Source organism: Lissotriton vulgaris, chromosome 5 (assembly GCF_964263255.1).
Source record: "Lissotriton vulgaris chromosome 5, aLisVul1.2, whole genome shotgun sequence".
In the NCBI taxonomy this organism is placed as follows: Eukaryota; Metazoa; Chordata; class Amphibia; order Caudata; family Salamandridae; genus Lissotriton; species Lissotriton vulgaris.
This window is the reverse complement of record NC_141693.1, coordinates 130,678,829-130,701,957: the sequence shown is the minus strand read 5'-3', so window position 1 is coordinate 130,701,957 and position 23,129 is coordinate 130,678,829.

The window sequence follows — 23,129 nt, the reverse complement described above, 5'->3', positions numbered from 1 at the left end:
TTCTAAATCTGAGATTTCCGCATACTTGGATGAGACCACTATTACCTACCAGAAATGGATTGCCTCTAACTTTACCTTGCTTGCTCCACTCAAGACTACAAAGAATAAAAGAACTTCTCTCTCTCTGAGCCCTGTTTTGATGACAATCTTAGAAGCCATAAACAAGCCAGGCTTGAAAGGACATGGCGCTCTCAACATGACCCTGATGATAAAATATCCCACAAAAAGGCTATTTACGCTTATAAAGTTACAGTTGCTGTAATGGCTGCCTTTCTGCCAGCTCTTTGGAGAAGAAGAATGATGGAGAGTGACTCCAGCCTATCACCCCCATAACATAGGGAGTAGGCCGATAGACAGGGACCTTGTCTTATAGATATAAGGGCATTTTCGTGCCATTTCCCTTAGAGTAAGGCTTATGAATTTAAGTGAGGGGTTAGATATATAAGTATTAGTCATGATTTACTCATTTGCTAACATGCCGATCTGTTTCTCGTGGAGCTATGCATATTATGGGCTCCGTAGGCCTTAAACGAGACAGACTCCATTTTGCTTTCTGCCCGGTAGCTCGAGAAGGCTTTCTAGGTGAAATGTAATGTTTTAGTTTCAAGCTGTTGTTCGCTTGGAGAGAACCGGTTCAGGCTGACCCTTATCGAAGGAATGTATTTTTCTCCACTCCGAAGACACAACTTCAGGCCGGCCGGCTGGGAAAGTGTCCTTGGTACGGGGAGGTACAAGAATTTGGTGGGCGGCAGGTTACTGGCCGTGAATTTCCATGAAGGAACGGGCTTTGATATTAGCGAAGGTGTTAGTCTTTGAGTCAGTTAGTCCGTAGGCGGCATCTAGCCGTTAGCATCTCTGCTATTATTCACTTTCATGGTGGACAAGTCGCCATCTTTGAAGTCGGAGAAAGATTTAAGACCGAGACTCTCTGAAAACAGACTGAACGAGAAGTGGCGCGGAGCGCACTAATGCAGAGAGAGAGAGAGAGAGAGAGAGACGGTAGCTAATTAACAGCAAGGTTCCGAGGTCCTGAGGGAGAGCAGACGAGTTTGAGCCTAACTGTGCAGACGTGTACTTGTGACGGCTGAGGGTGACTGCAAGGCGAGCCAGGACCCAGAGACGAGACAGGAGCCTAGATGACTGCCGAGTCCCGATTTCCCATTAACCAGGTGATGTCCGACCGACTCTTATAGTGCGTGCACTCTAATCTTTATCTTTTATTCCCTTTGCAAATGTAATGCTGCATAGTAATGTGATTTATGTTTATTGTCAATAAATACCCTAATTCATATAGAATTATCGTGTACCTGGTGCTTGTGTTCGATCTTGGTAAATGAGACTCCTAGTTGAGCATTGTTTAGACGAACGGATGAGAAATCCCGATCAGACGAATGGTGGCCAAATAAAGAGGGAGTGAGTGGACCTTAGATGTTATGAGCACGGAGTACATTACACAATCTGAATCCATATCCAAAGTTATTATTTTAGTTTTATCCTGAGTAGATTGCTGAGATATCATCCTAATAATGTTTCATAGGAATGTGGTCGTCGTTGATATGCGGCGTTAATGAGAACGGCGGGAGGGACACCGCCGTGTAAAGCCACCGGATTGTGGTATAAGACTAAATGAGAGCGTCAGGGGGGATACTGACGTGTATGTTTCGCAGGATCGCGAACGCTTTGGAAAAGGGAGCATTGGGTTCTGCAGGCCCGTGTGTAGACACGCCGGATTGTGTGTCAGATCTGCCCTAGGGTAGAACGGTCTGGGTCGGGGCGACCGCGAGGCCAACTAATGTGAATAAGATATCATAGAAGATCCATATATGTATATTGTCATTCCCCATTCTTAGGTGCAATCTGTATATTCTGTATAGTTACTCATTGTGAATACGATCTAAGAAAGGGAAGGTGAGTACGTTTTGGCTGGGTCACAGGGGCCCCTGGGGGCTGATCCCATCTAGACAGGAAATCCAGCCATTACATCTGGCGTCACGAACTGTTTACGAAGCCTGTGTGCATTTTGTTGTTTTGATCTCGTTGGTTTGCGCTCGGCTTGTACGTATATAATTTTGTTTATAATTGTGTATATATTTTTTGCGTGTTAATATGTTTCCGAAAAAATCTCCGTCGGTTTTCAAATTGCCGATTCAGATTCCCGGCTGGGAGTCTACGCCTTACGAGGCCTTGGCCCGCGAGTGGGCTGATTCTACTGGTTTAAGTGAAAATTGGTCTTCATTCTTGGAGCAGGCGGAGCCTGCTGATGTGATTTCGTGCCTACAGAAAGCGCCAGTAGTGAAGGGTGATGAGCTTCCTATTTTAGGACGCAGAGGGTGGATTGTTCTTACTGCATACAGAATGTTGCATGAGAAGTTTGTTCAATTACAGAAACAATTTAAAGATACGGAAGGACAGTGTGTTGAGTTGCAAAATTCGCATACTCTTTTACGTTGTCAAAATAAACTGCTTGCCGACAAACTTGAAACGTATCAGACCATTGCCGAAAGAGCTGCGGTCCGTATTGCACGATATAAATACAAACATCGTCGTGGGCGCGTGTCGTCCCGTAAAGTGCGTATGATTGTAGCAAAAGCTGGAATGGATTGGAACCCCGATGAGTGGGACGGTAATATCTGGGATTCTCATACTTCTGACTCCTCGGCAGAGGAGGGTGATAAGCGCGAGTCTTCTCGCTCCGGACGTGATTGTAAATCTGCTTCATGCATTGATTTGACTACCGATTCTGACCGTGCTCGTTCTTCCCGTGCGGATGACGTAGCTTGCCCTGATTGTTCTGTTAAATCTAAAATGCGGGCTTCCACGGAAGCTCTTCCCGCAGTTTCGGCTCACCCGATCTTTCGACGGAAATTACAACAAGCCCCTGGTAATCCGGGTGGCATCCCTCTTGACTGTATTGAAGATTTTACTCAGCAGGAGATTAGTGACATTCTGCAACGTTTTAAACAACGGCCTGGTGAGGCCTTGCTTACCTGGATGGTGCGTCTTTATGAGCTTGGCGCTTCCGGTATTATGCTCGATGCTGTTGATTGCTTACGATTTTGCTCTTTGAGTTCTGATTCTACTATTCAGGACCATTTTCGAAATTTTAATGGTAATGTCCAAACTTCTTTGCTCCAACTTGCGTCTGATGGCTGTAATCACAAATATCCAACAGAGTCTGATTGGCCCTCTGATGAAAAGCCGTGGTATACTCTGCGCGATGCGTCGCAACGCTTAAAGGAGGAAGTCATGAAAACGTGTATCTTCCTTAGTACTGCTGACAGGTTATTGGATGGTTTGTTAACATCTTCCGTGCGTAACCGCATTATACGTACTTCTCCTGTTGCTTACAAGCAGGTCATGATGACACTATTGATTAATCAAACTGGCAATCCTTTGTCTGCTGTGCTTGAGTCTGTTCGTCAGCTTGGTGAGCTGGGTGAATGGTTTAAACCTGAAAGACAATCCCGACCTGAGGGTCGTACTGGTGGGGACTATAAGTTCTCTAGGCGCGACATGTTTCTTGCTCTCATTGCTGATGGTGTCAAAAGGGAAGAGATCGATGGTGAACCTAATAATATCCTATGGGACATGTTTCGTAAGCGTGGTTTGGATCGGAAGGAAGGTGCCCGTCGTGTGCGAAAGAATGATTATGATCGTGGTTCGGATGACAGTGGTGATGAGAGACGACGTGTGACTTTTGATCGCCGTGATGATCGGCGTCAAGAACGTGGTGATTCCCCCCGTCGTAGTGATGGGAGGGGGAGAGAGGATGATCGTGAAAGGGGAAGGGATGATCGTGGTTCTAACAGACGTAGAGATGCAAGGAGTTTTTCCCCTGATGTACGTAGGAGGGAGGATCGTAACAGACTCTCTGACCGTAACTCACAATTTTTTGAACCTGACACTAATCCGTTTCGTACTGGAGACGGATATGAACAAGAAATTCTGATACCGAAGAAAACTGAAAACATCTACCCTGATCTGTCTTGGTTGACGGAACGCGGGAAAAAGGACTAGGAAATAGGTCAAGCTCCGGTACGCAGGTGGGCCCACAGAGATTACAGACCATATGTAGATATTGAGATTTTTTGGAAACATCGTAATATCCAAAGGGCCCGAGCGTTAGTTGATACTGGGGCGGAGGCCACTTTAATTCATGGTAAAGCAAGGAAATTTCATGGACAGTCTTTTACAATTACCGGCCTGGGTGGTAAAGAAACGCCCGCAGTTCAAACTGCACTTGAGAGTAAAATTGGTAGGATTCCTCGTAGAGAATACTCTGTGTTGGTTGTGCCACTTTTGGAATATATTATTGGAATTGACATCTTGAAAGGTATGACTTTGCATTTGGATGATGGTTACTATCAGTTTGGTACTAGACAGTACATTTCGACCAGACCCGTACGGGTTGGCCGTTTACGCATGCCACCTATTAAGATCCCTTTAGCGACGAAAGTGATTTCTCAGAAACAATATCGCATCCCAGGTGGTCATGAAGAAATTACAGCTACGATTCAGGATTTGGTTGACGCAGGAGTCATTACTCCGGTCACATCTGCTTGGAATAATCCAGTTTGGCCCGTGCGCAAAAGTGATAACTCTTGGCGCATGACTGTTGATTATCGAGAATTGAACAAACATACACCTAAATTGACTGTTGCAGTGCCTGACATTGTTACACTGATTGAGAGAATTCAAAAGCATCCAGGTACGTGGTATGCTTCTATTGATATTGCTAATGCCTTCTTTTCAATTCCTATTGCCCCCGAATGCCAGGAACAATTCAGTTTTACATGGAATGGACGTCAAATGACGTTCCGGAGTCTTCCTCAAGGCTATGTACATAGTCCTACAATCTGTCACCGGCTGGTGGCGGAACATTTGTCTGAAGTGCCTTCGATTCCACAAGTTCAGATTTGTCATTATATTGATGACATTTTGATTCAAGGTGAAACGCAAGACCAAGTACAGTCTCATTTAGATCAGATCATTGACTGTTTGCGAGCAAAAGGTTGGGAAATTAATCCTGACAAATTACAAACTCCATCCCAAGCTGTGAAATTTCTAGGAATTAATTGGCATGAAGGTCACAGAGAAGTGATCCCACAAGTTAAACGTAAAATACTTGATTTTGCTGTTCCCAGAAATAGGAAAGAGGCGCAATCCTTTATTGGGTTGTTTGGATTTTGGCGCCAACATATTCCACATTTGAGTCAAATCTTGGCTCCACTGTATCGAATCACTCGTAAAAAGAATGCGTTTGAGTGGGGTGAACCTCAACAGACTGCTTTTGATTTGGCTAAAGAAGCTATTCAGTATGCTTTGGATTTGTGGCCCGTGAGTGAGGGTAATGTGGATTTGAATGTGTCCGTGGAAGGTCTGTATGCCAATTGGAGTTTGTGGCAAAAGCAGGGCAGACAAAAAGTGCCGTTAGGTTTTTGGACCAAAAAGCTACCAGAGGCTGGTGAGCGTTACTCTCCTTTTGAAAAACAGTTGCTTGCTTGTTATTGGGCTCTGGTGGATACCGAGCAATTGACTTTAGGCCATGCTGTGATTTTGAGGCCTGAGATTCCCATCATGCAGTGGGTTTTGAGTTCACCGAAGTCCCATCGAATTGGACATGCTCAGGAGGCTAGTGTGATTAAATGGAAATGGTACATTCAGAACAGGGCACGCGTGGGTCCGAAAGGTGTGGCGGTTCTACATGAGCGAGTGGCGCAGGCGCCCTCCAATGAAGCTGAGAGTGAGCGTTCGGTTCCCGTAGTGCAGGAGTCTCCCGTGAAGTGGGGTAAATCATTTGATGATCTGTCCGTGGAGGATAGAAAACATGTGTGGTTTACAGATGGTTCTGCGAAGTTTATTGGTGACAAAAGACATTGGAAAGCTGTCTCCTATAACCCGATTACAAAGAAATTATTGAGCACGACTGGAGATGGTAAGAGTAGTCAATATGCTGAACTCTATGCGATTTACCAAGTTTTGAAACAGGAGTTACCAGGTACATGTCATATTTTCACTGATTCTTGGTCCACTGCAAATGGACTAGCGGTGTGGTTGCCCACATGGCACTCGCACAATTGGGAATTGCACTCTAAAGAATTATGGGGTAAAGAGTTGTGGCAAGAAATTTGGGAAATGCTTCCGCAGAGTACTGTAACAATCTTTCACGTGGATGCTCATACTCCAATCGACTCCCTTGACAAATTTTTCCATAACATTGCAGATGAACAGTCTAAAATTTCTGAGGCAGTGGTTGACATGCAAGATTCTGATTTGGCGGGATTGGCGAAATGGGCCCATCAGAAAGCAGGACATTTTGGAGAGAAAGCCACTAACAGGTGGGCTGCTGATAGAGGAATTCATATTCCCTTTTCTTTAATTAAAGATGCCATTTTACATTGCCCCATTTGCCAGCATTCTAGAAAGAAAGAGGTGCCTCAAATTGTTCGAGGTCACTTACATCGAGGTAAATTGCCCGCCCAAATTTGGCAGATTGATTATATTGGTCCGCTCCCCATAAGCAGAAATTGTCAATACATTTGTACAGCAGTTGATACTTATAGTGGCCTTTTGGTCGCTTTCCCTTGCAAGAATGCTACCCAAGTGAATACAATTAAAACCCTGGAGCTGATTATTTTATATTATGGTGTCCCATTCCAAATTCAATCAGATAATGCATCCCACTTTCGTGGAAGATTGGTGCAGGAATTCTGTATGGAGAACAATATTGATTGGGTGTTTCATATTCCATATTATCCACAGGCTTCAGGATTGATTGAGAGAATGAATGGCTTGTTGAAAGAACAGTTGCGCAAGTTGACTGATGACCGTTACAGCCAGTGGAGAGATGTCTTACTTCAAGCCTTGTTAGTGCTGAATAATCGTCCTTTGTTGCATGCTGAATCTCCTCTGATGCGTTTGTTTCCTCCACATGTTGATGCGAAACCTAATTCTGTTGCTACCACTGTGACTTATTGGGAAATTACCCCCGGTGCTATGGCTCCATGTAGGGCAACCCCAGGTTCCGCAGGCCTCGACCTGCATGCATTAAATGATGCACACTTCCCAGGAAAGGATCGAATTATTGTTGAAACTGGCGTTGGTGTCTCTATACCTGCCGGTAGTTTTGGATTAATTGCCCCTAGATCTGGCCTGGCCCTGAAAGGTGTTCAAGTCCTTGGTGGCGTGATCGACAGTGATTATCAGGGAGAGATTAAGGTTCTCTTGCTTAATAGCAGTGAGACGGATTTGTTTATCAAAAAGTCTGACCGTGTTGCTCAGTTATTGATTATGCCTGTCTTCAGTGGTGAGATCAAAAAAGGCTCTGCCCCAACGTTGCTAACTGTGCGAGGACAAAAAGGCTTCGGATCATCTGATCTTCCTGGAGCTAAAATATGGGTGCAATCGCCTAAAAATCCTCCTGAACAGGCTGATATTATTGCGACCGGTCATGACAACACCGTTTTGGTGATGAAGCCAGGGCAAGATGGCTGGGAAGCTGTCCCAGCTGATAAATGTTACTTACGAGAATGATTAAGGCCTGTGTTTGTATTCTTTCAGACCATTCTTTGGACTGCTGCTGCAGGATGTGTCGTCGTTGGACTCCTTTTGGCTTGCTACGCCGGGAGAGGAGAGCATCTACCGACGCCGAGTGATGGGATAACAAGAGCCGCGCGGTCCGCGTGGCAGAAGTCCTCCAATTTTTGGATCACACTCGCGAAGCGAGTGACGAACTCTCCGCATTTTTGCCTTACACCCATGAAGTCCGTTACTGACATTTTATCAACCTGTTTGGTTGCTGTCCCCGCATCTACTGATACACTTCGTCATGTATTCAATATATCCAGTGCCCGACCTAATGTCATTTTGGGCGACTTCTTGGCCCATGAGTATTGTCCCTCATGTACTCTTCTTCCAGACCTTGATATCCCTATTAATTCCAGAATTACTACTTTTAATATTACCCCTGGTGACCTTTGCTTCGTGATGACCTGCAATCCTAAGGCTATTACCGAGTGTTTGCGGTTGAAACTCCAAGCCGCTACTACTTTTTCATTTCATCAACGTTTGTTATGTTCAAAGAGACTTCCTAATTCATGCCTTTCAGTGAAGAACAATATGACTTGCAAAAGTTTAGTTGTCGCCACTAGCCATTATCGTTCAATGTTATTGCCAGCTGGGTGGCTCTTTTCATGCGGGAATTCATCTTGGCCCTATATTCCTGCGAATATTTCTGGTGGCCCATGTGCCATCACTAGATTAAGTTTGCTAATGTTTTCTTCACATCCTCCTTCCCATTCCCGTATTGTCCGAGACTCAATGTCATTACACGAAGACTGTGATTCCTCTGTTCATCTTTATTCCAGATCAGAATATCTTGGTTTAGCTTTTTCCATTATTGGTGTTCCTGCATTGGCCGTTTATAATGCCAAAACAATCGGCAAAATGGCCTGCTGGATGGTAAAATCGATTAACCAAACATCTACTGTTTTATCAGATTTATTGTTAGATTCCCAAGGTGAACGTAGAGCTATTTTGCAAAATCGTGCTGCAATCGATTATTTGTTGTTGAAACACGGGCATGAATGCTCTGACTTTGAAGGTCTGTGCTGTTTTAATTTATCTGATCATTCTAAAGATATCCAGTCCCACATTAACAAACTCCACGACTTGACTGCAGAAATTAGAGAACATATAGATCAGGGTTTCTTTGACTGGCTTTTTAATTGGCTCCCTGACATGCATTTTTTACGACAAATTTTGGGAGGGGTTATTATTATTGTCTGCATCCTTATAGCGATTTGTTGCTTTATTCAGTGTATTCCTTCCCTGCTACAATATTTTAGACTTACTAAGGCTCATAGATCAGTTAGTTTTGTTTCATATTATTCGTCTACTGACGTTAGTTCCATTTAGTTTGTGGTTAATAGACTGGAGTCAAGGGGTGTAATGTAATGGCTGCCTTTCTGCCAGCTCTTTGGAGAAGAAGAATGATGGAGAGTGACTCCAGCCTATCACCCCCATAACATAGGGAGTAGGCCGATAGACAGGGACCTTGTCTTATAGATATAAGGGCATTTTCGTGCCATTTCCCTTAGAGTAAGGCTTATGAATTTAAGTGAGGGGTTAGATATATAAGTATTAGTCATGATTTACTCATTTGCTAACATGCCGATCTGTTTCTCGTGGAGCTATGCATATTATGGGCTCCGTAGGCCTTAAACGAGACAGACTCCATTTTGCTTTCTGCCCGGTAGCTCGAGAAGGCTTTCTAGGTGAAATGTAATGTTTTAGTTTCAAGCTGTTGTTCGCTTGGAGAGAACCGGTTCAGGCTGACCCTTATCGAAGGAATGTATTTTTCTCCACTCCGAAGACACAACTTCAGGCCGGCCGGCTGGGAAAGTGTCCTTGGTACGGGGAGGTACAAGAATTTGGTGGGCGGCAGGTTACTGGCCGTGAATTTCCATGAAGGAACGGGCTTTGATATTAGCGAAGGTGTTAGTCTTTGAGTCAGTTAGTCCGTAGGCGGCATCTAGCCGTTAGCATCTCTGCTATTATTCACTTTCATGGTGGACAAGTCGCCATCTTTGAAGTCGGAGAAAGATTTAAGACCGAGACTCTCTGAAAACAGACTGAACGAGAAGTGGCGCGGAGCGCACTAATGCAGAGAGAGAGAGAGAGAGAGAGAGACGGTAGCTAATTAACAGCAAGGTTCCGAGGTCCTGAGGGAGAGCAGACGAGTTTGAGCCTAACTGTGCAGACGTGTACTTGTGACGGCTGAGGGTGACTGCAAGGCGAGCCAGGACCCAGAGACGAGACAGGAGCCTAGATGACTGCCGAGTCCCGATTTCCCATTAACCAGGTGATGTCCGACCGACTCTTATAGTGCGTGCACTCTAATCTTTATCTTTTATTCCCTTTGCAAATGTAATGCTGCATAGTAATGTGATTTATGTTTATTGTCAATAAATACCCTAATTCATATAGAATTATCGTGTACCTGGTGCTTGTGTTCGATCTTGGTAAATGAGACTCCTAGTTGAGCATTGTTTAGACGAACGGATGAGAAATCCCGATCAGACGAATGGTGGCCAAATAAAGAGGGAGTGAGTGGACCTTAGATGTTATGAGCACGGAGTACATTACACAATCTGAATCCATATCCAAAGTTATTATTTTAGTTTTATCCTGAGTAGATTGCTGAGATATCATCCTAATAATGTTTCATAGGAATGTGGTCGTCGTTGATATGCGGCGTTAATGAGAACGGCGGGAGGGACACCGCCGTGTAAAGCCACCGGATTGTGGTATAAGACTAAATGAGAGCGTCAGGGGGGATACTGACGTGTATGTTTCGCAGGATCGCGAACGCTTTGGAAAAGGGAGCATTGGGTTCTGCAGGCCCGTGTGTAGACACGCCGGATTGTGTGTCAGATCTGCCCTAGGGTAGAACGGTCTGGGTCGGGGCGACCGCGAGGCCAACTAATGTGAATAAGATATCATAGAAGATCCATATATGTATATTGTCATTCCCCATTCTTAGGTGCAATCTGTATATTCTGTATAGTTACTCATTGTGAATACGATCTAAGAAAGGGAAGGTGAGTACGTTTTGGCTGGGTCACAGGGGCCCCTGGGGGCTGATCCCATCTAGACAGGAAATCCAGCCATTACAGTTGCTAAAGCCAAATCTAGTTACTTAACAACTAAAATAAAGCTCTCTCTAAATGTCTCAAAAAACTCTCAGCAACAGTGAGCAAGCTGAGTAAGTTACCTGAACCAAAAAACACTGCAGTCACTCAAGAATTCTGCAATCCTTCGGCGGATTTCTTTCAGAACAACGTTAAAGCGGTTTTTAATACATTTGCTTCCTTCCATCCTGATGAAGGAAAATCTGCGGTGGAGATAACCAACCCCATTTTGGTGGGGAATACTTCTTCTGACACCCCATCAGAAAATAACTATCTTCCGGAAGTTTTTAACCCCCTTTTAGAATCTATAGTAAAGGCTCTTCTTTGTCAAATAATATCTGGGTCTCCATTGGATCCCTGTCCCCCAAAGTTCCTCCATTTAGTGCCCAACATCATGGCCAAATATTTAAGGGACATCTTTAATAGGATGTTCACGGAAAGACACTTCCTCAAGGACTTGAATAAGGCCTCCATTCTTCCCCTGCTCAAAAAGACCAATTTGGATGCCAGGACCCGAATAATTATAGGCCAGTTTCACAGCTTCCTATTCCTGTAAAAACTGTAGAGAAAGCCATTAATACAGAACTATCTTAGTTCATCAAGAACAACGATCTCCTAGATGCTACACAATATGGGTTTAGAAACCAGCACAGTACCGAGTCAGCTTTTGTCATATAGATGCTGCTTTTCTATATACTGTGTTAAGTTAGCATGAGTCTATTAAGTGTTTAAACAACATATTTTCCTTTGGCTTCAGTTTGCACACGACACATAATTGTTATTGTAGCTTTCAACCTAGACGAAAGATGTGATTTATTTGAGAATAATTTGTTATTGCTCTGATATCAGTCGTGCTTGGTACACTGTCTGAACAGTGAGTACAGAACCCTCTAAGAATAACCTAACACAAGGTTGCTGGGAGCTCTGACCCTCGCACCACTAGACATAACACAAATACAGTTTGCTGCCAACATTGGGCTCTAAGCGGGTTTAAGATAGAGTTACTGAGAATGCAAAAACACACTTGATAGTGCTTCGCATGCAGAGAGCTGGTAGCTGATGATGTGATCTTCTCCTACTGACATTTAGAGGTATGGGCCCGCCCTGCTAAAACCCAAATGAGACCTTCTTAGATATAATATAGTATGCTAAATAGGATGCGCGAAATATAGGTGATACAGTTTTCTATTGATTTCTGCATTATAATATGCTATCACCGTTTGCTTATTATGGATTAGTGACAATGCTGATAACTCTGATTTTTATAATATGTATTCTGGTATTATATAAGATACTGCGTTTGAGAACCTTGCATTGAATAATAAATATTTCAAAATTGCACGTGTCTTCTCTTACTCCCCGCTCTGGTTTGAAATGATTATAGAGCGAAAGAGTGTTCATGTGTTCCACGATACCTGAGGTAATCTAAGTTCATGTTCTGGTTTGTCTAAGTCATTGGTAGTTTGTTATGACCAATGAGACACTGTAGCTAGCTCGGTAAGGGGATTTTGGATACTGAGGTGAGTTTTGGGTCACCCTAATTCACTGAGGTTCCTGATCTCTATGCACAGTTCTGTAAGAGAACGGAATCCCTGCGACATGGCGCCCATACGTTGTTGGTCTTATATCATGACACTCGAGTAGTATATCATTCAAACCTTAACCCCTTCATTCCCGTTTCCGGAAAACGGTGGTGTCGGAAAAACCTACCTATTTTTGAAATAGGTCTTTTCAAGCTTGAATCTATCTAAAACGGTTTACTTGAATTACTACCCAGTTGTGCTACAAAGTAATCTTTGTTTTTTCGATTTCCTGTGCAGTCATGGCACAAGCCGTGGACATCCCGCTGCATAGTCGCATTGCGGTGCGTGATCATTTGCGGGCTTATGATGTTCCTGTGGAAGGCTTGGCTGTGGTTCTGGTGGTGAGTGCGGAACATGCTTACCCATACAAACTGTTTTATTCGTGGGTGACATTTCCGGCGGTGGACGCTAATTCTGGTGTGTTCCACTCGTACACTGCGTCACCTGTACCTGCTGAATATGCTCCGTACAGAGCACAGGAAGTACCTATTGATGTTTGGCAGCATGGAGTTTGGTTTGGTGGCGCCCTACCCCACTCTTCAACCGCTCCGAGATTAGGTCCTTTGTCCATTCCGGGCGCAAATTGGCCCGCTTTGGCTGGATTTACTCCTCACCCTAATCACGGCAATTGTAACTTAGGTGAACTTAGGCGACTTCATGTAGTCGCTATTGCTGTGATTAGAGCCCTTGTGCATTACACGAGTCGTAATGTTCATGGGACAGCCCCTAGAGGTGCAGCCCTTCCGGCAGGGCAGGCTAATTTGAAAATCAGCCCTGTAATGGTGAATTCCGTAATGGGCAAGAAGCCCCAGGATAAGGATGATTTTCCTTTCTGGCTTGCCGAGAAATTCGACCAGCTGGAAGCGGTATTTCCGAATACGACTCCTGGTGAAAAACACCGGATTCTAACGCTTAGCTTGCCGAAAGATTTGGCCCCTGAGCTGGTTGACTGTGAGTCATGGGGTAAGACTTTTGCAGCGGTCTATTCGAGGTGCTTTGGCACCCCGTCTGTGCCCAATCTGTCTACGGTCCTTAAACGTGTTCAAGATGATCACGGACCGGAGTCTGCGGTTGAGTTGGGTATGCGCCTGTGTGGCTCCTTTGATGTAGTTTGCGATCTGATCCTTGCGAATGTCAAGGGTGACGCAGTGAACTTTCAGGTAGCTAACGCTTTGGCGTTGGTTCCCAATGCCGAGAAACCCCGTCAGTTAGCAAAGATTATTGTGGCGGCTTATAAAACAGTTGGCCGTAATTCCAAGGGTCTTAAGCCTTTTTCTGATAAGGAGAAAAAGCAGCCCCAGGGACAGTCTTTGGTTGCGGGTGTTCAGCCCAGTTCCAATAAGAAACAAAATTGGCCGAAAAAACAGAAACAGGGTAAGCAACAACAACAACAAACACAGGTTTCTCGTCCTGCGTCTCCGTTGCCTGCGCAGTCGGAACGTATTTATGATTTGCGCAACCGCGCGATGATTAAATCACCTGATAGGTTTCAGGCTTCTGACCAACGCTCTCCTCGTTCCTTTCAGGACTCATCGGCTCCGTCAACCAGTGGTGGAGGGGGCAGCAAGGGCCGTGGTGGCCAGCAAGGACGTGGTCAACCCCGCCCTCGCAACGGTGCAGACAAGCAGGAGGGCTCTACGCCTCAGAGTCCGCAGTTTGCCAAGAAGAAAGTCGCAGCCTTAACGGCGCATCGATATGCCCCAGATTGTGAGAACGCAGCTTCCGAATCTGACGTGGGCTCTGACCTTGCTGGACAGCGCGGCGGAGATTACCATAGTGAGAGAGGCCCTCCGTCCACTACTGAAGGTGACAGCGACTGACACTTATGTTTTGATTGAAACAGCTGATACAAGGGTTGCTCCCCCTGATAGACTTTTTGAAATTGTCCTGTTGATTGAAGGTGACATACAGCGTACCATAAAAGGGGTATTTTGGGAAAATCTTTCGTCCACGTAAGACATTTTGCTTTCGGAGGCTGACTGGCCCCCACCTTTTGTTCTCGCAGCTCCGAGAGGGGAGGAGGTAATCCTCCCCAGTTTCGCGAACACTGTGTCGAGAGTGGAAGCGCTGCACTTTGCAGAAGAGTGGGCTCTGGCACTTGCACCGGCTGTGTACTGCAATAAATGTGGCTGGGATAAATTGTCCCCAAGCCACGAGATTCCTTTACGGTCTCAGCCGCAGCCTCAACCTCAATATCCCATACGACGTGAAGCCAAAGCTTCGGTCGCAGCGATCCTTGAACAATTGGAATATCAAGGTGTAATTGAAACATGTGTGTCACCGATGAATAACCCCCTTTTTACTGTGAACAAGCCAGACAGCTCATATCGTTTGGTTTTGGATTATCGGCATTTAAACTCGCATTGCCGTAACTGTGCAGTGCAGAATACTCACGGCTCTGCCCTTGTAAATAGTCTTGTGCGTAAGCGGTTCAAAACCACGCTTGACATTTCCAATGGTTTTTATGCCCATTCATTGGACAGTCTAAGTTCCCAATGGACTTCATTCACATGCGGCGGTGTCTAAAAAATGTTTCGCCGTCTCCCAATGGGCTATAAGAATAGTCCTGGAGTATTTTCTGCCTGCATTGTCTCTCTGTTAGAGAGAATCGACCCAGATGCTTGTTCGTATGTGGATGACATTTATCTCACAGACGACGAACTTTGGGAGCATCTGTGTCGAGTGAACAGTATTATTTGTAACTTTGCAGACATGGGTTACAAGTTTAATTTTGCAAAATCGCACATTGCAGAGTACACAGTGTTGTTTCTAGGCTATGAACTCAACAATGAAGGAAAAGGCTTGGCTCCTCACTTCCTGGAGAAATGCGCAGTTGCGCTCTCCGACAACACTGAAAAAATTACAATCTCTACTGGGCTTTTTGAATTTCAGAAGAACATACATTCCGGAATATGCCCAGCGTATCAAACCATTATATGCTTTGATACAACCATCTTTTTCTAAATCATGCTGGCTTCCTGAGCATTCAGCTATTCTGCAGTCTTTACAAGCTGATTTGCTCGCTTCTGAATACTTACAGACTCGTGATAACCAGACCAACCTGGTGATAAGAATTGTCCCTGGGACGGTAGGTTTCACGTACCTAACTTTTAATGAAGGAGATACAGTACCTATGGCTTACAAGTCACACTTGTACACATCGGCTGAAATGCGCTTTTCCACTGTGGAGAAAGTTTTGACGGCTGTGCAGATGGCAATTCTCAAGGAACGTGCCCTGTCACAGGGAAAACGCATGTTGGTTGTTACCCCGTGTCCTGCCTTGGAGGCAGTTACGAAAGCCAGTGTACCAAATTCCAAAGCTTTGCACCCTCGGTGGATTCAATGGGCAGCATCCTTGACATCCCAGGATGTCACGTTTATTTTTGACGCCACTTTATGGTCGCAGGAGTACTTACAGTATGAATTTGTTCATCCTGCTCCTTTAGCAATGCGGCCGTTGGAGGATTTCCATTGCATCATTTACACTGATGGTTCGGCGCATGTTGCGCATTGCTCTAAACATTCCTACGTTTCCGCATGCGCCATTGTGGTCGGTGCCATGGTGAACGATGAGTTCAAGTCCAGTGTCGTGCACACGCAGACACTTGGGGACTGCACCGCGCAATTGGCAGAGCTTCGTGCTCTGATGCTTGCATTGGAGTACGCAGATCCAAGTGTGACGACTTTGATCATAAGTGACTCTTACTACTGTGTCCAGTCTTACAATGAAAACTTGTTCTTTTGGATTCAGAATGAATTTCGTGATTCCCAGGGTAGCACAATAAAACATAAAATGATCTGGGTCCGAGTGGCTGAACTTAAAGAAAAGTTACCGCTAGTGTTTGTGATTCATACTCTTGGCCATCAGCACGTGGGAGTCCACGCTGTCGGTAATTCGCTTGCTGATGAAGCGGCGAAGTCAGCAGTATCAAAATACTTAGTTGCAGCAGTCACGAGGTCCAAAAGTAAGATAGATGATGACATCTTGGCGGCTGTTGCTGCCACTGAGAAGGGAGGTAAATATCCTGCGGGGTTCCCTTCGAAGTACACATACCGCTTAAGTCCCGATAAGGTTCCTTATGTGAAAATTCCTGATGTTGGCGAACGTCTAATTCCCAACTCGGATCGCAGAGCTACTTTGATTACAGCGGCTCATGAAGGTGTGGCGTCTGCGCATGCGGGCGTCTCAGCCACTGTAACTCAGCTACAACAGAGGTTCTGATGGCGGGGACTGTACAAACAGACGCGCGATTAAGTCCTTCAATGTGACATTTGCCAGCAGATTAAGCCTTCAACTGCTGCGCGTCCGCCTCAGACACAGTTGTATATTTCTAATAAACCACTGGGGTGCGTTTATTTAGATCACTGCGGTCCTTTTTCTTCTGATACTGCGTACAAGTACATCTTAGTAGCAGTTGATTCATGCACACGCTTTGTGTGGGTATGGCCCCATCGGAGCGCTGATTCACGGACTGTCATTAAGGATTTGCGAGTCTTTGTAGGGATTTTTGCCTGTGGTACCTTCCATTCGGATCAGGGTCCGGCCTTCGCCTCTTAGGCGTATAAGGATGCTATGGTTTCGTTGGGGGTCCATGTCAAGTTTTCGTCTCCGTACAGACCTGAGGGTAACAGTGTAGTGGAACGAATGAACCGTGACTTAAAGCAATCTTTGACAGCTCGAGTTATAGGCACTGGCAGAAACTGGTTGGCCCATCTCAATAGCGTGCAGCGTGTGCTTAATAATCTCCCTAGAAGGTCTCTGGGTGGGCGGACCCCATACGAAATGCTCTTTGGTATCAAGATGTACGTCCCTGACCTTGACGGTCTAGACTGCAAGGCCCAGGCCGCGGCCTTTGACGTAGATGAACATTGCAATGTTTTACAGGATCTACAAAAGACCAGAGACAGTCTAGCTAAGGAACATTTGCCCTCCACGACGGATGATGCGTTGCAGATCCCGGTAGTTGGCTGGCTACCCCAAGTTGGAGAACTGGTTCGAGAGAAGATCGATAACAAGAAAGAGTTTGGTCCCTCATATCGTGCACCGGTTCGAGTTCTTGGAGTGAAGGGCACAAGAACAGTCATATTACCACCACTTCCAGGTCGTAAGGAAAACAGATTTATCTCAATTGACAATGTCAAGACACACAGGGTGGCCGATTCTTCATAGCATGACACCGGCGGTTTCCTGTCCTTCCATGGTGAGGCCCTCTGTGTTGGCTATTACTTCTGGTGGTGAGCCGGAGGTGTCCCTCGAGATGCCTGCAATTTCCAGTCCTTTATTAAATACTATTCCTGTCACTAACATTGATGAGCTGAACTATACCTATCCAACTGATTTATCAATGCCAGATTTGCAGACTCGTTTGGCCGACCAGTCCAGATTCTCTTTTGACTCTGTTTCGGAACATTCCAAGAAACCCTCAACCATTGCAAAATATGCCACTTTATTTAAAAAACATTTTTTAATTCCCCCATGGACATACATTTGGATGATTCTATTTTCATTTTATCTTTTTATGTCAATTGGTTTTGTTTTATTTTTTCCGCCTGATCGATGGCCACTATGTCAAAGAAAGAACAGGAATTCGGTACCTTAATGGAACATTGGCTCCTCTTTCCTCTTCACATTCAGCACACAGACTGAAAAGAGACTTGAATACGGTTAACATCACTGCTTGGCCTGCCCTTGATGGGATTGTGTGGGATGCGGTTAGGTTTCAAATACATGGACCCACTGAAGTGATTAATGTCCCGAATGTGCTTAGAGTGAATATGGGGGATGTGGTAAAACAAAATATACGTTCTGATGATTGGGATATTCAGCCCGTTGAAGCATTATTTTCTGATTTGAAATACTTTGCTGCATTTGATGCTGAGGATTTATACTTAGATTCTGTGAATTATGGTGATTTGTTTTGCTTTCAACATTATGGTAATCATTTTCTGCATAAAACAAATTCCAGGAGGGTTGCTGTAAATTACACACAGTGGGAACATTGCCCCCCAGCTCCATTAGGAGGCAGCTCCAGTACATTTCTGAAACAATACACTTACTTTACAGACTTTAATCAATCAAATCCTGAGTTATTTTATTTCAAAATGACACAAAAGTCCATGTCCAAAGTTAGACTTACCGATACAAAATTGCTGTATTCGAAGTCCTTTCTAGACAAGTTAGCTGTATATGGCTACGAGTTATGGAAAGGAACAATTGACCTTAAATCGGTTTGGGGTACCAAGTATTGGCAGGTACAAGGCACTGAGGCGTCGCACCGTGCATGTCTCATTCCAAATCACATGTTGTTTCTAAATTCTACTATTTCCCAAACAACATGCTTTGGATTGGCTACTTCTAAAAAATTAAATACACCAATTATCCCCGAATTGGAAGAATATTCAGGTTGGGGTAATTATACTGAATTATCCATTCGTGAGTTACAATCTCTGTTGCATAATTCATCCTTTAATATATCCAGTTTGGATCCAAAGGGTTGGCTGATGTGGCATAGAAGTGCTGACTCTTGCCAACGTCGTTTTCTGGGTTTGGCTGAAGGGTTTACACAAGTCAGACCAGATCCCCGTTTTGAAACTGATTATACTGTCACAACTTACTCTGTGGGGAAACTGTGTCAGAATTGGTTGCAACATTCCATGTTAGCTGCAGTTAAACTACATCTATCTCAGTTACATGATAATGTGGATTTAAATGATTTTATAAAATGCCCGGCTAATGGTAGGTCTAAATGGTGGATTTATGCGGTTTACAATGAAATTTGGAATTTTTCACAAATTGAGGCTGCTAAGCGCCTAAGGGCGATTGACCAAGCAAATTTGGAAAAAGTGCTTGCAGTTGTCGATAACAGTATTAACATGCTTTCTTCCCGAATTTACACGTTGAATAATATTGTTTCTTCTGTAGTTGACATTGTGAATGATGAGGTGTCTGCATTGTACCATGGTCAAAATCAATTGCGTTCCGTAATGCAGTTTGCGTGGACATTACAGACTCTTAAGGCGGGCCGCGTGCCCTTGAGTTACATGAACGTGTCCTCCCTATTTGCCCTATTTAATTTGACTGACAAGCAGCGCATGCTTTCCATGCGAGATGCATCATTTTCTATGTTACATATTGAAAAATTATAATCTTTACCCTTTTCTGTAGCTGAAGCCGCTGCTGCAACATGGCTTATCCATGGAGTTATTACATTACCATTTGCTTTGTACAAATTTACTAATTGTATGCGGTATATTGCAATAGGGCGATATGAACCACTAGGTAGTGCATTCCTCCATGAAGCGTGGTCTTTACCATTCACGTACAGATGTCTGAAAGATGGAAAGGAGGTAAATCTGAATGGTGAAGAATGCACACAGTCGCCTGACCGTTCACTAACATGCAGACACATACAGTTGCATGGTTCTTGTAATCAGGACCAGCCTAATTTGGCCTGTGTTTTGAAAGGCACGCCAGTTCCAACAATAGTTCCCACATTTACATAATTGACAAATGGTAGTTATGTACTTTTGAATAACGAGGAGTGTTGTGGGTTAATGGTCGGTATCGCTTATGTGGTTACTGTATCAGAACGTGTGGTGTGTTGCAAAAATGTGCTGTATCCTCCCACACATGGGAATTCAGATGTTTCCATCTGGCCGCGCATCCCAACCTTGAAAGCGGAGTTCAATGGTATGAGCAGAATAAGGGCCCTTTTGTCTCAAAAGGAAGTGGCCCTGAGCTCGGCCAGTGAAACTTATGTCCTTCACATAGCTAACACACGCACAGAGGTGCAGGCACTTTTAAATACTGACTTGCCGTTTCATTTCTGCAAATTAGTACATCAAATCTTTAATGCCTCCTCCACGTCTGGCTTAGCTCATTTTTTAAATTGGTTAGCAGTGGTCTCGTGACTACATTTGAAAAGATTTTCGGTGTCATCCCCGCTTTCTTCCAATCTATATTTTCGAGTTTGTTTGGTGGATTCCCTGTTTTGCTGGCTTTGGCTGCAGGCATTTTGATATTATTCTGCTTCCTAAAACATGGATGCCCATCGTGCGCAAGAAGCCGCTCAGTTCCTTCTGACACTGTTTCGCAACCGGATGCTTGATTACTATGGCACCCTGCCGCTTGCGACCTTAAGCACGGCATTTGGATTATCGTTTCGATTTACCTATTTCACATGTGTCCAGCCTGTGTTTCATTGCCTGAGCTGCGATTTCGACTGAGCCATTGATTTGTGTCTCTGCTTGCCCATATCTCCTGACGTCGATTTTAATCACCTGATGGGTCCCGTAGTTGCTCACGAGATGGTTTGTTCTGGCGAAAGGATTATGGCCTTGGCAGCGATGCATGGACTAATGGGTCAGTGGGACATACCCGCAGCGGCGCATGAGTTTCTGGCACATAGCGTTCTTGAGAACCCACCGAGTTGTCCTCTGATGTTGCTAGAGGGTCCGGTGCTGGAGGAGCACGTATGTTCCTTCCCATTACTTAATTGGATGGCTGAACTGTTTTCGGATGATGACAGTGATTTCATGTTGGAAGCTGTTGCTACCTATTTTGCATATTCTATCCACCCAGGAGTTGCTTTGGAGACTTTCATTATAATGGCACGTGACTTTTTAGTAATTCTGAATGGTGCCTTTTTCTTATGAACATTCAAATTTATATGATCTAGGCCTATGATTTTATATTTGGCCTCAAGTTCAAGACTTTTATTACATTTTGTTTGGCCACTATAGGCATTCATATATATTTTTATATACATTTTTTTATAAATTTTTTAGCTTGTCTCAATATTATTGAACTCAGCTTTCATGTTATGCCTTTATTCTAATATTGGCTCGTGAATTTTGACCGTCCTCGGATCATTGGGGGGGGGTGTCATATAGATGCTGCTTTTCTATATACTGTGTTAAGTTAGCATGAGTTTATTAAGTGTTTAAACGACGTATTTTCCTTTTGCTTCAGTTTGCACACGACACATAATTGTTATTGTAGCTTTCAACCTAGACGAAAGATGTGATTTATTTGAGAATAATATGTTATTGCTCTGATATCAGTCATGCTTGGTACACTGTCTGAACAGTGAGTGCAGAACCCTCTAAGAATAACCTAACACAAGGTTGCTGGGAGCTCTGACCCTCGCACCACTAGACATAACACAAATACAGTTGCTGCCAACATTGGGCTCTAAGCGGGTTTAAGATTGAGTTACTGAGAATGCTAAAACACACTTGATGGTGCTTCGCATGCAGAGAGCTGGTAGCTGATGATGTGATCTTCTACTACTGACATTTAGAGGTATGGGCCCGCCCTGCTAAAACCCAAATGAGACCTTCTTAGATATAATATAGTATGCTAAATAGGGTGCGCGAAATATAGGTGATACAGTTTTCTATTGATTTCTGCATTATAATATGCTATCACCGTTTGCTTATTATGGATTAGTGACAATGCTGATAACTCTGATTTTTATAATATGTATTCTGGTATTATATAAGATACTGCGTTTGAGAACCTTGCATTGAATAATAAATATTTCAAAATTGCACGTGTCTTCTCTTACTCCCCATTCTGGTTTGAAATGATTATAGAGCGAAAGAGTGTTCATGTGTTCCACGATACCTGAGGTAATCTAAGTTCATGTTCTGGTTTGTCTAAGTCATTGGTAGTTTGTTATGACCAATGAGACACTGTAGCTAGCTCGGTAAGGGGATTTTGGATACTGAGGTGAGTTTTGGGTCACCCTAATTCACTGAGGTTCCTGATCTCTATGCACAATTCTGTAAGAGAACGGAATCCCTGTGACACTCTGAATACTGTCTCTGAGGAAATCAGGCAAACTGTGGCTAAGGGTGGCAAGGTTGCACTGATCTTGCTATGCCTCTCCACAGCGTTCATCAGTCAACCACATACTTATTATTGATCGTCTCTTCACCCTGGGCATTAAGGGCAAAGCGCTTATACTTCTTACATCTTTTTTCTCAGATAGAGAGCAGTTTGTGGAGCTCAATGACTTTAGGTCTATGTCCTTTCCTCTTCCTTGTGTGGCTCCACAGGGATCCTTGTTGAGCCCGATACTGTTTAATCTTTATGTAACCTCTTTGGCCAACCATATAATGGTGTTTGGCTTTACAGTGGTGTCATACGCTGACGATTCACAAATCATGGCATCACTGGCTAGCAATCCAGAGGACATAGCCTCCAGATTCCATGACTTTATGCGTGCAATTGGGAAATGGATGTCTATCAACTGTCCTAAGCTGAACTCTAGAAAGACAGAGGTCCTGCTGTTTCGAAAGGATACCTCTTTTTGGTCACCTAAATGGTGGCCAGAGGAGATGAGAGAGCTCCCCACCCCAGTCACCAAAGTACAAACTTAGGAGTCTATTTCGACAATAAACTTTCCTTCGAGGACCAAGTAACACCATCCTGTTTTTTTACGCTAAAAACTCTCAGGAAGATCCGGCCTTTTAATCACTTGACCTGTGAAAAGCAGTAATTTCTGCACTGATACTGTAAAAAATTGATTAGTGCAGTGCACTTACTTTTAATATCATGAAGTACTGCGTCTTGACACAGGTAGCAAGACACTTATTTTTAATATCTAGACAAGATTTTTTAATATGTTTGCGGTTCTTCAAAATGCAGCCGCTCGTACGCTGCCCGTTATACCGAAAAATCAGTCTGTATCTAAATCCTGCCATTGCTGCATTGGCTTCCAGTAAAAAGACGGATTGAATTCAAGTTCCTCTGCATTGCCTTTAAGGCGTTGCAAGGTCTTGGTCCTGAATATTTTAAACATAAATATCTTTGTTATGTCCCCACCAGACATCTGTGATTCTCATCTGC